The 16,896-nt window shown below is 44.9% G+C and overlaps 1 long non-coding RNA gene across 1 annotated transcript; it reads left to right on the top strand.

The window, feature by feature from the left end:
- Window positions 1-1,127: 1,127 nt before the first annotated feature.
- On the top strand, window positions 1,128-16,348 carry LOC134987305 (uncharacterized). The gene is made up of 3 exons (XR_010192970.1): window positions 1,128-1,207; window positions 8,077-8,121; window positions 16,297-16,348. It is a non-coding gene; the product is annotated as an uncharacterized LOC134987305 (long non-coding RNA).
- Window positions 16,349-16,896: the final 548 nt, after the last annotated feature.

The following is a 16,896-nucleotide window of genomic DNA, read 5'->3' as shown; positions in this document are numbered from 1 at the left end:
CCTGTCTTTTGTATTCAGAATCACCTGTGAACAAAATATAAGTGCCGTGCAGCATGCTGGAGAAATCAAATGATCACACACTGTCTGGTGTATTCAATTTGAGTTCTGGTTTAATGTTCTTACATACATATATTTATACTTGTTTGAAAAGGCTCAGAGGAGTTTACAGTTTAACCTCAGGGTTGTGTCCTCTTCCTAATAACGGTCTTGTTCTTTTCCTTTCTTTATCTCTATCAGACATGGCTTACCCACAAGTTCCTCTTCTTTATCTCTATCAGACATGACTTACCCACAAGTTCCTCTTTTTGCTAACTGAATATTTCATCATTCTATACTTTTCTTTCTCCCCAACATATTTAAGCATATCATATATTAATGCTAAAGTAAGTTTATAATCTATTGAATATAACAAAATGGAGTAACATTGGCTTTATTGCAGAATCATACTAATGCTTGCCCATCTACCTTCCTCACCTACTCTACACCCCATTGTCCATTCCTTGTGGAGCCCAGTGTACCTCGCAGAAAGAGTTTTAACAAAGGTAAGTTCTTACCATAAAACTCATTTTACCCTGCACAGAAAAAATATAGCCCACCCAAATCTAAATCTCTCTGCATATGTTACATCTTCCCCACTTGCAGTGCAACATGGATTTGCCCGTTTGCTTGATAATTTGCTTCACTTACAAACATGAATTAGGCCCTGTATACAGTAAATAACTGGTTATAAATAAATAAATAAATATTACACTGTGATTCCATTAGTCCTCAGGAGATTATAAGGTAATGTATGATAAACAGTGTTAATTTATATTTAAGTAACCTGTACGTCATCATGACTATTTGTAATCATAACCCTGTTGTTCCAGTTTATCACTCATCATACTAAATCATCTCCTTACAACGCTTCTTCTGTTGGACTGATGATATAAATGGATGGATAGGGTTGCTACTTGGATGGTAAAGGTGGATCTGGTGCCAACATTTAGTGTTATTAATAGGGAATACGTATTACAGAGATTGGAGGCTGGTGATTGTTTCCCAGAAAAGGTGTCAATCAATGTGACAAAGTGTGATCATTATTTGTTTGCCTGTTTATGTGATATGTTCATTTGTCTTTCGAGTAAAGAACATTGCACAGGGAAACACATCTGTAAAGAGACATGGGGAAATATATAAAGGACATGAGGAGCAGATATTCAGTAGGGTAAGAGATAAGTAATTTGGAGGTGAAGACAATGACGAGTAACAATACAGAAAATATGTCCATCCTTGTATATCTCCAACTTCACCTTTACAAACACTTCTCTCTTCCTCTCCTCCTCCTTGATCACCTCCTCTCCTCCTCCCTGATTGCCTCTTCTCGACATTGATTGCCACCTCACATCCTGCTCCCTGATCACCTCCTCTTCTCTTCCTCTCTGATCACCTCCTTTCCTCCCCCTCTCTGATTGCCTCCTTTCCTCCTACCCGATTGCCTCCTCTCCTCCTCCACTGACTGCTTTCTCTCCTGCCTGATCGCCTTCTCTCCTCCTCCACTGACTGCTTTCTCTCCTGCCTGATCGCCTTCTCTCCTACCTGGATGCATAATTTCCTCCTCCCTGATAGCCTTTTCTTCACCTTCCTGATCACCACCTCTCATAAATGGTCACCTCCTCTCCTCCTCCCTGATTGCCTCCTTTCCTCCTTCCTGATCGCCTTATTTCCTCCTTCCGGATCACTTCCTCTTCTCCTCCCTGGCTGCCTCCTCTCCTCCTACCTGATCGCCTCATCTCCTCCTCCCTGACCGCTTTCTCTCCTCCTACCTCATTGCCTCCTCTCCTCTTCCCTGATCACCTCTTTTCCTCCTCCCTGATCACTTCTTCTCCTCCTTCCTGGTTGCCTCCTCTTCTCCTCCTCACTAATCGCTTCATCTATTCCTCCTCCTCTCTGATACCCTACTCTCCTTCTCCCTGATCACCTCCTTTCATTCTTCCTGGTTGCCTCCTCATCTCCTCCACCCTGATAGCCTCCTCTCTGATTGCCTCCTATCCTATACCGCATATTATTTTAATCAGCATAAACTGCTTGTGCATCCTATTTGCATTGTTTTGCGAATAATGCACTTTTAAATGGAGAAAGTTAAACAGAAAGACGCTCGGCACTAACCGGGTCACGCCACAGCATGGCTTGACTAGAAGGGCTGTTTAACATGCAGGGAGGCTAGATGTAAGTAATAATAATATTTATAGCCAGTACTAGCACTATACAGCCTGGCTATCATTAATGCAGGTGGGTAATAAATTTGTGCTCTACCAATTATAGTGGTAACCACCCCCAGTGGTTGCCATGTTGTATTGTGATCTGGGGATAGATTTACTAAGCAGTGATTTTGAAAAGTGCCAGCAAATTGAAGCACCAAACCACTAAATTTACTAGTGAGCGGTTTTGATGGGGTTTTGTAAACCGTTGTTTACTCTATGTCTATTTTTCTACATCAGCTTTATGGAGTTTTTTTCATGAGGTTTTATGAAAACCGCAAAAAAAAACCTGCAAAACCGTCACATCAATCTGGCCAATCAGAAGGAGAAGCATCACAATACACTTATAATGAGAGCAAGCGTTCTGCATTGCATAATTAGGAATATAATACTAACATTTCACTTATGGGGAAATAATATTTTATTAATATAATTAGAAAACATTTTTATTAGTAATAATCTTATCATGTGGGCACCATAAAATAATAAATGTTGACCCTGTCATAAAAATATTTAAAACACCAATTAACAATAAATTAATATTAAACCTGGATTATAATTAAACAATAATATTGCTCTCAATAAAATTAAGCAACAATCGTACCACTAAAATAGTAGTAATAATAATAATAATAATATAATAGTATTTCTCCCCTAAGAGAATTATCAATATAACAGCACCTGCCTCCATATTCAATACATTATGATTGCACTCATTATAAGAATGCCTTAGACGGATATGAAGTACCAGCCAATCAGCTCCTAACTGTCATGTCACAGACTGGGTTTGATAAATGAAAGTTAGAAGCTGGTTGACTGGTACTTTATCTCCGTCCACTTTATCTCTATCCAAGGCTTAGTAAATAGACGCCATATTTACTAAAGGTCGATTTTCATTGATTCTGAATAATTCCAAATAGATGAAAAATGATCTAAAACGATGTTTCCAGGGCTAAAACCCACATTTACTAACATTTAAAAATTAATGTAAAAAGAAATCTGTTTTGTATATGTGTGTTTCGGCCCCGAACATCAACATCAACTGAGATTGCTTTTCATCGATTTGTCATAGCTAAAAATAGATTAAAATCGACCTTTAGTAAATAAACCCCTAAGTGTTTATTGTGATTCCTCTGCTTCATGCTTTTTCAGCTACCTTGACTGTCACGCCCACCTCATTAATTTGGCCCAGTTTAGCTGTGCTTTTTTTATTGGTTTGAAAAGACGTCATTTAGTAATTATGGGGTTTTTAATACTTATAACGATCAAAATATTGAGAGCGAGCTTATGTTCAATTGTTTTCTAAAATCTGCGGTTTTCTGTCGGTTTGGGCTTTAGTAAATCAGCACAATAATACAATCCTGCCAATTACTGTACATGCTGGAAAATTGCCAAAAAATACAAAACCGACGCCAGCACCCCCCCCCCCCCTCCCCCGGTCACAGGCAACGGGAGCCGCACTTCAGCAGGGAGAGAAGACACTAGGCTAGGCTGCCGGGGCAGGAGGGATCTACCCTGCCGGGGGAGGAGTGCGGCTGTGCATGCGGCTTCCTCCCGCCTCCTCTCGGGCAGCACGGTCAGGGACTGAGTCAAGCAACCTCCAGCCTCCGCTGCCAGCAGCATCTCTCTTGGCAGCAGCGAAGGCTGGAGATTGCTTGACTCAGTCCCCGACCGTGCTGCCCGAGAGGAGGGGGGAGGAAGCCGCATGCACAGCCGCACTCCTCCCCCAGCAGCGCGGATCCCTCCTGCCCCGGCACCCTGAAGAAAGGCAAAAGAGCAGTGCAGAGCTCCGGCCGGGGGGCCCCTTAAGACAGGGGTCCTGGGGTACTGACCCCCTGGGCACCCCCCTTATTCCGGCTCTGCCCTAGACTCAGCTTGGCCAGTGCAGGGCTGGAGGTCCTGTGCGGGAAAAGTGCAAAAAAAGAGTAGACACCATACTTACCTATTCATCCGTAAGTGGCAGGAGACTTCCGATATTTTGGGCAATCCAAAGCACTCCCGGAAGAGTGGCCAGATCTCCAGCATCCGCCGCTTCCTAGTGAAGCAGGCAGGACGAGGAGATCATACAGGGCATATCGGTGCTGTATGCAGGGGGCGGGGCTAGATGACACGGTTTGCCTAATTTAGCCCTGCCCCATCTGAAGGTTCGCAAATCGCAACCTTTTGGGGATGGGGCCTAGTGACAGCCCGTCCCCTGAAGTGGCAAACTTTGTCTCCTCTTTCCGCGCTTCTCATGGAGAGATTTAATAAGTAGGCAACTATGATAGACACCCACTCCAAACTATAAACAGCCCCAGGGCTATGGGTGTTGGAATAAGGGCAAAACCACACCAGACTCCAGTGGTCTCAGTTTAATACGATCAAAGTCACTAAGAAAGAACCAGGTGTGCATCAAGAGAGGAGGAGGCCCATGTGCAGTCTCCGTCTGGGCCCCTTTCTCTGTAGCAGGCAGAGTAGTAGTTTTTGGCCACTAGGGTCTCTAGGAGACCATAGCACTGTCCCAGGTCTCTGGTAAAATGGTGCGTCAGCCATTTTCCCAGTAATTTTCCTACTGCGCATGTGTGAAAGGCTGGGAAAATGGCCGCTGCACCATTTTCCCAATGGTTTCTGCAGCGCTGCTGCCGACGCGGAACTCTGGAGGATAAGTATAAAAACATGGGTGCAGTTTGTACAGTGTGGGCCCCCCTTGATTCCAGTGGCCAGTGGGCACTGCACACACTGCATCAATTATAGATATGCCAGAGCTAAGAATCCCTATCTATTATACTAATAAGGAAAAAAGTACAACTTGCAATTCCTTAATAAAACCATACCTCCCAACTGTCCCGATGTTCGTGGGACAGTCCCGTTTTTTTGTGACTGTCCCGCTGTCCCACCCACGGGCAGCAGTGTCCTGCAGTGTGGTGGGAGGGGGGGAGGAGTTGGGAGGCTCCTGTAGTCACTGCTCTGCTGAGAATAGACGCTGTGCGCATGTGTACAGCGTCTATTCACGGGAGACAGAGGGAGAGGGGGCATGCCATCAGCTCACAGAGCGCTGGGCATGCCCCCTCAGTGATGAAAACTCGCAACCGTGCCACTCCTGTGAAGCCATGCCCCCTTTGCTGAGGCCACACCCCCTTTCCCCAGAAAGTCCCTCTTTCTTCGTTCCTAAAGTTGGGAGGTATGATAAACCCAAATTTACAAAGATCCAGGCCACGCCTTCCCAATTCAAGTTTCTATTTCATTCTTTTTTCTGTCCCTCCCAGATCGGGGTAAATCCACCTAAAATTATTATCTTTTATTCATTTCACTAGACAATACACCTGATTCTGGTGCAAAAAGACCATGCAAAATGTTTTAGATAATTTATCTAATATCTTACCCCAAATCACCTGATTTAAAAAATAGATTTCTGGTAGTCCATGGGAAATTCATTAACAGTTTTTAGCGAGTGAAAAAAGATCGTTCACAATGCCCACCGCCCCCCCAAACTCCCCCCCCCCACACACACACACTTACACACACACATATACACATATACCCTCGCCCCCCTTCTCTTCTTCTTAGAGAGAAAGGAAAAGGTCAAATTCCCAAACTACTGGTGTCTATACTTCTTTGTAAACCATTACTGGAGATTATATGTGAGCTTCCTAAAAACAGATGAAGAGGTGTTATAACGTGAGCGTCACACTCCGGCGTACACACCTTACACAGTCACCACACAGGAACACCCAATATATTTCTCAGACCGCGTATCTCCATTGCTACAGCGACTCTGTGCACACTCACCGTGGGACGTATTGCGATGTGTGACTTAGATGCATGACATCTGCGTGAATATCTGCACTGCATCCGACACAGAGACAGGCCCTTTGGGGTTCATTTATTAACCCACAACCTGTCAAATCTTTGACAAACTGCTGGCTAGTAAATCGACCCCCATTGCTTATCCATTAGCAAAAAAGTGAAACACAACATAAGAAACTATAGCATTAGAAGTGGAGAGCATGTCCTGTTATACTGAGTCCTGCAATGCCTCAATGTTTTATTCCACCATTCTGCAAATACCTCCTGAGACCCGTTCATTGCTAGTGTGTCTGTGAGTATCTGGTAGAACAGTGCTACATTTATAGGCTGTTAGAGAATTAATAATCATGGCAGTCAGTGTCTTGCACAGAGATGTCCTTGGCATCATTATGTGACCAGCTATAGCTGAGGAATCTGGCAGTAAGGTGCTCGATGCGGACAGTACTTACAGACGACACGTGGGCAGCAGAGATGTTACTGTGCTCCTGTGGGTGTAATGTACGACGTATCTGGGGTGGAGATGGGCAAAGTCACGTGAATGTGAGTAACCAGCAATGGCTTAAGGAAGATTAATGCACCGTTCAAATGCACATTGATCAGAGATGGATACAAATGTTTTGATTGGTTATCAGTCTAAGAAAAACTACGGTATTATAGATCATTGGCCCTCATTCCGAGTTGTTCGCTCGTTATTTTTCTTCGCATCGCAGCGATTTTCCGCAAACTGCGCATGCGCAATGTTCGCACTGCGGCTGCGCCAAGTAAATTTGCTAAGAAGTTTGGTATTTTACTCCCGGCATTACAAGGTTTTTTCTTCGTTCTGGTGATCGTAGTGTGATTGACAGGAAGTGGGTGTTTCTGGGCGGAAACTGGCCGTTTTATGGGAGTATGTGAAAAAACGCTGCCGTTTCTGGGAAAAGCGCGGGAGTGGCTGGAGAAACGGGGGAGTGTCTGGGCGAACGCTGGGTGTGTTTGTGACGTCAAACCAGGAACGAAACTGACTGAACTGATCGCAGTGGCAGAGTAAGTCTCGAGCTACTCAGAAACTGCTTAGAAATTTCTATTCGCAATTTTGAGAATCTTTCGTTCGCAATTCTGCTAAGCTAAGATTCACTCCCAGTAGGCGGTGGCTTAGCGTGTGCAATGCTGCTAAAAGCAGCTTGCGAGCGAACAACTCGGAATGAGGGCCATTGTTCAGAAATCTAACATTATGTCGCAACAGTAAATATTTATATCAAAATAAAATAATAATATATGTGATATATTATGGATCAATTCATGTCTGAATTTTCTGTATAAGATACATATTTCCACACCGCAATATATTCATAAAATAATTCTGATAGATAATCATCAATTAGTTTTGCCACTTTCATTAATAATGATGGAGGAGGAATAGGAAGAAGAGGATGAGGAGGAGAAGAAGGGGGGGGGAGGCATATGTAACATGTGCAGAGAGAGTTAGATTTGGGTGGGTTATATTGTTTCTGTGCAGGGTAAATACTCGCTGCTTTATTTTTACACTGCAATTTAGATTTCAGTTTGAACACAACCCACCCAAATCTAACTCTCTCTGCACATGTTACATCTGCCCCACTTGCAGGACAACATGGTTTTGACCAGTTGTGTGCTTTTTTGCTTTGCTTACAAACATGAATCAGACCCTAAGGTGTACTGTATATGAAACATAAATGAATTTTGTGTATATACACAAACTTTGTTTCATGCACAAAATTATGAAAAATATTGCATACAATTACCTTCAGGCTCTGTGTATAAGGTGGTGTATATGAAACATACATGTATTGTGCGTTTAAACTTGGGTTCCATCCCTAAGATATCTCATTATTGTAACCCTTCCCTACCCGATATTTCCCTGCAGCAATCGGGTTACTAGCAGTGGCTATATTAACGAGTGCCTCCACCCAAGCACTTATGTTAGTTTTAGGCTTGCTTGGGAAAGCCAGAGAAGAGCATGTATTAATACCCTTCACATAGGTTGTGTTTTGACCTTTACCTTCACATCTGTCTGTTCTTTCTTTTGTTTCAGATTCACTCCGACGGTCATCAACTGGATTCCTGACAATTCCTATCGGTAAGTATTTATGGCAAATAATACACAACCACTTCTTTCACTCATAAATTGCAATTATATTGTACTAAATTAATATCACAGATTATTTTTTATATAATATAACATCCTATATACTCTATATCGTACATTTCCACGTGCATGCATTACAAAAAAATTATAACCGGTTAATCAGAAAAAATGAACTTAGCATACGATTAGTATTCCCGAGAACCTTTAAATATGGACGGGTCACTCTATTCAAAGTTATACAAGTAACTGAAAGTTCGAGTTCACCTGTTAGGTATACCTGACTATAGCGTTGGTGCACAGTTGGGGCCCATTACCACAATCCGAAGTGAGGATGCCTGAATAGGAGTGATGAAAACCTTTTTTTTTTCTGTAGAGGGTTATTTGTATATCCGTATCGGCCGATGGCTAAGGTCACACTGATATTACGTCCCTAATTCTGCTACCGTGAAGCAATCGTGGGCAAATGGACGCTAGGTGAAAATCCTTCTCCTACCGTTATCAAAGTTCGGGTGAATTTGTTCAACGAGGAAAAGGTATCACCACTTAAATCGGACTTCGGTGTCTCTCTGGAGTAAATCGAAGAGAATGGGGTCAGGTACACTTTCAGTCCCCCAAATCTGTAGATCTCGGTACTTGGGTAAGTATATGTAGACTAATCAGTAAATGGACTTTCCTTTCGCTACAGTTTCCCGGTGAATAATATAAATGTAGCCAACGTTGTATCCACTTAGGATGGGCAACTAAGTAAACTGACTCTTATCACTTTTCTGCAGCCTTTAAACTAGTTCTTTTCTTAGGCCCCGTATTCCGTAAGAACCCCTCCTATAGTTATAATACTGAAGGGTATATTCGCGCTTTATTGCTAATAGTGTTCACAGACTCATCCTGTAAGTAATGGGCGTCTAATCACTATTCTGCAAGCTTATCCTGAGGTAACTCAGCCCTCATTTCCAGCCAATTAATGTCTCAGTTTAGCTTCCTTAGATATTATTGAATGCTGGCGGTAGTACTTATGGCTTAAACTATAGCAATATTAACTGGATGTAGGAGGCTGACTTTCTGACCGGTAAATGCCGCCTCTATAGATACAGTCAGTGCATCCTATTAAAGAATAAAAGTCCCAAGCAGTACATCATCCCGTGTTGCTACGGCAACTCGTGGTCACTCCCCCAACTACACAGGACTTGCCTCAGTCTATCGAGCTATCTGTTAAACTGTCTATGGAGGGAATAACAGCAGCTCATCTACTATGTGCGGGTGCTGTGAGGTGGTATAAACGTATTCACTTACGCCTCCTTTCCGATTCTAAGGAGATGCTGTCAGATGCTTCATCTGCTGATTCTCTGGCTAGCTTTCATCATGCACCGCCCTTTTCCTCTACTTTCCGATCCTCCACCTGGCAGACACTCCCCTCCTTTGCTGACTGAACCCCAGGCCTCTCAATTAAATGATAGCTCCACCTCTCTGTAAGCTACCCACTTGTACCTCTTTACGAGTGGTAACTGTGTCCTCCTCACAGCTTCTTCTCCCCCTGCAGCCGTGATAGCCCCTCCGTTGGCCAGGTATAGTGTACAGCCTCTCTCAACTTAGCCGTGGCTGCGCCTCTGATCTCCACTAGCAGGGACAGCGGTACCTCCGGTCTACGTCTCCCAGCAGTGGCCACACTCTCTCCTTTTTAGCCCCTTTCTACCAGCGCGGCTCATCTAGTCGCAGCGGAGCGGAGAGACTACTTTCTCCGTCACAGTTACCTCTCCTCCGCAGCGCTGTCCGTTCACTTTAGCGGCGGCTGGCGCGTCTCGGCTGTCAATCATGGCTCCCGGCTCTCCTCAGCGCCCGTTGTCTCCAGCACTCAGCGGCGCTTCCTGCAGGGGTCCTCAGCCCGGCCTCTCTCCCCTCAGTGACGGCTCGATTCTCCTGACAGCAGCAGATGCGTCCTCTTACCACCTCTCCTCAGCGCTCTCCCCTCTTAATGTTCTGCCGGTTCTCCCTAGAGGCTGCCACTTGTCTATGCTCACCGCTCCCGGGGCAGGCTGTGTCGAGCGTTTCCCAGCTGCCTCTAATCTCCTCCGTCACCGGTACCAACAGACTCTGTGCACCCGCTCTCCTCCTCTCCTGGTCTCTGCCAAGTGACAGTTACAGCAGCACGAGGGTCAGTTTCCAGAACAGTCTCTCCAGCTACCCCATACGTAGTATCATCCCTGTACACCTTATTAGCGATCCACATATATATCATCCACTCCACAATATATATATACATCACAATAGATATATCATCAAATATATCATCCACATACATAGTTAAATATATATATATATTGAAAAATACATGAATTAATTTATATACACCATTACCCACTATAATTCAATGTGTCAGAGTGCTTTTCATACCTCTATATAAACTCCCGTTGTATTCCTACTTTAGGGCGCTACACTCTCCCCCTGTTGAGTACACATAGACTCTAGTGGACCTCACCACCTACTCTTGCACCCTACCGTTTCATCAGCTAACCACTTGGCTGATACCCAAAATACGGCCATGCCATTACCATGTGAGGATATAACCTCAGTGGTATCTCAGTGGGAGTTCCCAGTTGCTCATACGTGAGAATTCTTGGAGGTTTCCTAACCCTTTGAGGCCTAGGTGATATAATCTGGCTCTCTGACACAATCTCAGGTCCCTTCTGTACATTATCATTTGACTCCGATTCACTACCTTCTTCCCATTCCACATTTGGTATCCTTCCCTCATCCTCTTCCCTTTCGTCCTGGTCCCAAGAATGGGGGGAAGATAGTATTTCCTGGGCATGATGATCCTGCTCCAACGTAGACTCCTCTGACCCCAACACTCGATCATGATAATAATATCCTGGGGCATATTCATCATCATGGTTCCCATTCTCCTCTTCCATCGCGATACTACTCCCCCGGAGCTGTGTCATACTCTTTGCCATACTTTCCTCTGGGAGACTGTCTTCCCCAGAATTCTCCCACCTGATGTCTTGAACAATGGGGAGCAAATGCTGCCTATGATATGTTAAAATAGGTCCCTGTCCATCAGCACGCACCAGTTGACATGCAGGAATATTAGGTAATTGCTTCACTACTAAGTATGGTTCCATCCTCCATCTATTACGCAATTTTTGTTTCTTGGGCAGCCCTAAAGCCCGTATCAGAACTTTATCTCCCGGTTTTAAACAATGCTCTTTTACGCCCCGATCAAACTGAGCTTTGTTCTTCTCCCCCATCTTGTGAGCAGACACTTGTGCTAACTGATATGCTTCCTGCAGCTGTCGCATGAGTTGTGTAACATACTGTGAATGTGACTTTGCTGCCGCTGAATTAACTTGAGTTCCGAAGCATACATCAATGGGTAGTCTGGCTTCTCTACCAAACTTTAGATAATATGGGGTGAATCCAGTTGCCTCGTTTCGAGTACAATTATAAGCGTGAACCAATGGTGATACATGGCGTTTCCATTGGTACTTCTTCTTAGACCCCAGTGTGCCTAGCATGTTGAGCAGGGTCCTGTTGAATCTCTCGGGTTGAGGATCCCCTTCGGGGTGGTATGGTGTGGTACGAGATTTCCGAATACCACAACACCTGCATAACTCCTTATTCAACCGGCTTTCGAATTCCCTCCCTTGATCAGAATGTATCCGCGCTGGTAGTCCATAATGAATAAAGAACTTTTCCCACAGTGTGGTAGCAATGGTGCTAGCTCGCTGGTTGTTTGTGATATAGGCTTGGGCATATCGGGTGAAATGGTCGGTCACCACCAATATGTGCCCCTCCTGTCCGTCTGGGCCTTCAAACGTCAAAAAATCAATGCAGATTAGATCCATTGGCCCAGCGCTGTTGATATTCACCAGGGAAGACGCTCGTGCAGGTAAGGTTTTCCGGAGGATGCAATTTCCACAGGTTCGACAAAACTGCTCTATGTCGTGGTTCATAAAAGGCCAGAAAAACCTGTCAGCGACCAATCCCTGGGTCTTATCATATCCTAAATGACCATGTCTATCGTGTAATGCCGCTAAGACTATATGTTTATATTTGTTGGGCAGTATCAACTGGAGCCTAACCTCTCCATCATCTTTCTGAACCGTCCTATACAGTACTCCTTACAGCATTCTCAATCGGTGTCGCTGACGCCAGAGGATTTTCGATGATTTTGACATTTGTTTCCGGGCAACTGGGAGTTTAGAATTCTCCACCACCTTCATAACAGCAAAGATATCTGAGTCCTCCCGTTGGGCTTGGGCCATCTGTTCCCTGGTTATCATATCTAACCCTTCCAATTCTATGCGACTCAGCCTGCAATAGGAAGGTGGAATGGCTGATGATGACGCCCCAGTGGTCAGGATGGCAGCTGTTTCACGGTGTCTATTAGTACTTATATGCTGACATAGCCCTTTAACAGCCGCTGCGGGTACTTCCACCCATTCATCCACTAACCCACTACCATTTTTATTAGGTAAGCGTGACAGCGCATCTGCATCCTGATTGTTAGCTCCCGGACGGTATTTGATGGTAAAGTCGTAGTTGGTCAGTGCAGCCAACCACCGATGTCCAGTAGCGTCTAGTTTTGCGGAGGACTGGATATAAGTCAAGGGGTTATTATCTGTCTGTACCGTGAACTGTACTCCATATAAATAGTCGTGGAATTTCTCACTCACAGCCCATTTGAGAGCCAAAAATTCCAACTTATGCACAGGGTAATTTCGTTCACTCGTTGACAATCCTCTACTAATATACGCAATGGGGTGTAGCTGTTGCCCATGCAGTTGATACAATACCCCTCCTATACCCTCAAAAGAGGCATCTATATGAACCTCATAAGGTGGTTCCGGTTGCACATATGCCAGCACAGGAGATTTGGTGAGGCTCTCTTTTAGCTGATTAAAAGCTTCCTCACATGAAGCGGTCCATCTCTCACCAAACGGCTCTCGAGGCTTATAATACAGGGTTTCTCGATCCGACCGAGTATGGTGTGCTCGCTTTGTAACAGGGGGATATCCTCTGGTCAACTCAGTCAATGGTTGGGCAACTTTAGCATACTGAGGCACGAATTTACAATAGTAACCACAGAATCCGAGAAAGGATCTTAGATCTTTCAGATTTTCAGGTCGGGGCCAGTTCTTCACTGTTACCACTTTTTCCGGATCCGTGGCTATGCCTTGCCTGCTCACTATATGCCCTAAATATTTGACCAATGACCGACAAAGCTTACATTTTTCAATGGACAGCTTCAGCCCGCGAGCCTGAAGTCGATCTAGTACTTTAAGTAGCCGCTCATTGTGCTCTTCTAGGTCTTTCCCGAAAACGATGATGTCATCGAGGTACACCAATACCTCTCGATAGCACATGTCCCCGACAGTTTTTTCCATTGTTCGTTGAAACGTAGCGGGGGCTCCTTTTATTCCTTGGGGCATCTTTAGAAACTCAAAGAATCCTATAGGGCAAATGAAGGCGGTCTTTGCTCTGTCGTTCCTGCTCATCGGTATCTGGTAGTATCCACACCGGAGGTCAAGCACCGAAAACCATTTACTCCCTTGTAGACAATCTAGTGCTTCATCCACTTTTGGGACCGTATACTGATCCGGCACAGTTCGACTATTTAAGGTGCGATAATCTATGCATAGCCTAATCTCCCCACTCTTTTTTCGAGCAACAACAATAGGGGATGCGTACAGACTTTCCGAGTCGGATATTACATGGTTCTCCAATAAATTACGTAAGTGCTCCCTTACGTCTTCAAAGTCAGCTGGAGCTAACCTTCTCGACCTCTCCCGGAAAGGGGTGTTATCCGTCAGTGTAATGTGATGTTCCACTCCAGTAGCAGTACCAAGATCCCAGTCGCTCTTAGAGAAGACGGATTCCCTTAACTGTATCTGTTCCATCAGGTGTTCTTTACTAGCTAGATCAATGTCACTGTCCTCAAAGCATACTTCTAGATTGACCGTCCCCGATGTATCATTCGGAAATATCCTGGTCCCATCGTCGACTACAGGACGACTTTCAACTCTGTTACATTGGTAATTGTCTTTGTGGTTTTGGCCAACCCCCTCGATGTAATGGCCCCTCTCTTGCCTCCCACACCATCGACTGAGGTTTCGGAAAAGGTTGGTGTTGGTTCCCACTATTGCTGATAACTGCCCATTATCCCCCGGAGAATCAGGGCAGACTAAGGCGATCAACGGTACTGTTTCATTAGGTGTGATCAGTCCGGGTTCGAACGAGATTTGGGTAATGATATACCCTAAATAGGGGTACTTTTGTTCGCTCAATCCCCATACAGTGAGGCCACTGAGGGGATGAATGGGTACATCAGCCAAGTGTTCCCGGTACCAGGATTCGAAGACTATGGACACTTGAGAACCGCTGTCCATTAATATAGTACAATCTTGGCCGTTGATCATTGCCTTGACGAGTGGAGCCGGACCCGTTAGACTATCCGGGATATTGTCCGCCCACTGTGCACTCCCCATTGCTCGAACGTTTATAATTGGGGAGCCTGTGAGGGGGTCACAGCACTCCAACTGAAGTTTTCCAGTTGGTGATCGGGTTGCGGCGTGGAGTGATTGGTACTCCCTCTCCGGCCTGCTCCCGTGCCGGGACATTCAAAGGACCTATGCCCTGGTTGCCCACAGCTGTAGCATATGATGGGGGTCCGACTCCTACTTCCCTGGTTAACTCCCCTTCCCCTACTTATAGGCCAGCCCTGATTTGACTGGGAGCTTGATTGTAGAGCAATCAACTGATCGATCTTTCTATTTTGTTCTTCAAGCAGTTTCATCAGCCTCTCGTCCATAGTAGGAAGGGATGGAGTAGGTACTACTACCTTCACTCTCTTAATATTCTTTTCTCTAGTATCTATCTGAATTTCCTCTAACTTGACCTCTTTGACCAATTCAGTCAGAGTAGGTGGAGTTCCAAGGGCCATAGTGCATCTTAACCTCTGTGCCACAGGATTGGTAGTCATAGCTCCTTTTAACACCTGTCTCATACGGTGTTCATCTACTGCCCCCTTATCAAGGCCTCCTTTGTCTACAATCTGGTAGATCAATCGATCCACCCTATAAATATAGTGGGTCAACGTCTCCCCAGGCTCCTGATACGTCCGATTCAGCCGAGCTAACAAATCTCCAACATCCTCGAGTGTTCCATACGAGAAATCCAGAGCTTCGATGTAATCCTTCAATGTGGCGGTCGCTTTACTCCTCCTAGTAGCCTGTATTACCCTCATAGCGGGCCCCCGTAAGCTCTCTACTATTCGCTGCTTTTTGATATGCTCAGGGCAATGCCATTCCTCCGAATGCTGAATGGCAGCCTCCCGCCAAGTGTCATAAGTCTCCTCTCCAGTTGGTACTGGGGTAATTCCCGAGAATATTCTTAGTCTACGATATCCTCCCTCGTAATGCCAACGCTCCAGTTGACTAACCATCTTATCTACTACCGCTTCTACTCCTGTTCCTGAGACATCCTCCTTATTCACTGACGACGCCGGGGCATCAGCAGTAGGGGGAAAGTCTCCGGTCAGCAGGGGTCTGGTAACAAAATCACCTCCCGAGATGGCCTCTGCGGCTACCATCTCCTCCCCTTCTGGCCACAGCACTTGCACTTTCCCCCCAACAACCCCTTCCACTACTACCATGAAAGGGATTAAAGTCTTATCCAACGGGTCACGATTACTAATCAGCAAAGCGTAGGTATCCCCTGACTGTCCTTTCCACCGATCCACCATACAGGGCTGACTGATACCATAAAGATTTCCGACCGCCGTAGCACCAAGTCATCATTGACGTTGGTAAGCTGTCCTATAAGAGCAAAACTACAGAGAGGTTCCACTCCCTTCTGCCTACACCATCGATAGATATCCGTCGCAGTAACCTCCTCCATGATCCAAGGTGTTACCAGGAACTCCTGAGTGTTTTTTTTTTCTCTGCCAGGATCTCAGCAGTGCCTCCAAATGTAACCCTTCCCTACCCGATATTTCCGTGCAGCAATCGGGTTACTAGCAGTGGCTATTAACGAGTGCCTCCACCCAAGCACTTATGTTAGTTTTAGGCTTGCTTGGGAAAGCCAGAGAAGAGCATGTATTAACACCCTTCACATAGGTTGTGTTTTGACCTTTACCTTCACATCTGTCTGTTCTTTCTTTTGTTTCAGATTCACTCCGACGGTCATCAACTGGATTCCTGACAATTCCTATCGGTAAGTATTTATGGCAAATAATACACAACCACTTCTTTCACTCATAAGTTGCAATTATATTGTACTAAATTAATATCACAGATTATTTTTTATATAATATAACATCCTATATACTCTATATCGTACATTTCCACGTGCATGCATTACAAAAAAATATAACCGGTTAATCAGAAAAAATGAACTTAGCATACGATTAGTATTCCCGAGAACCTTTAAATATGGACGGGTCACTCTATTCAAAGTTATACAAGTAACTGAAAGTTCGAGTTCACCTGTTAGGTATACCTGACTATAGCGTTGGTACACAGTTGGGGCCCATTACCACAATCCGAAGTGAGGATGCCTGAATAGGAGTGATGAAAACCCTTTTTTTTTTTCTGTAGAGGGTTATTTGTATATCCGTATCGGCCGATGGCCAAGGTCACACTGATATTACGTCCCTAATTCTGCTACCGTGAAGCAATCATGGGCAAATGGACGCTAGGTGAAAATCCTTCTCCTACCGTTATCAAAGTTCGGGTGAATTTGTTCAACGAGGAAAAGGTATCACCACTT

Source organism: Pseudophryne corroboree, chromosome 2, assembly GCF_028390025.1.
Source record: "Pseudophryne corroboree isolate aPseCor3 chromosome 2, aPseCor3.hap2, whole genome shotgun sequence".
NCBI classification, from domain to species: domain Eukaryota; kingdom Metazoa; phylum Chordata; class Amphibia; order Anura; family Myobatrachidae; genus Pseudophryne; species Pseudophryne corroboree.
The sequence above is the reverse complement of the archived record's forward strand: the minus strand, read 5'-3'. Positions and strand labels throughout refer to the sequence as shown.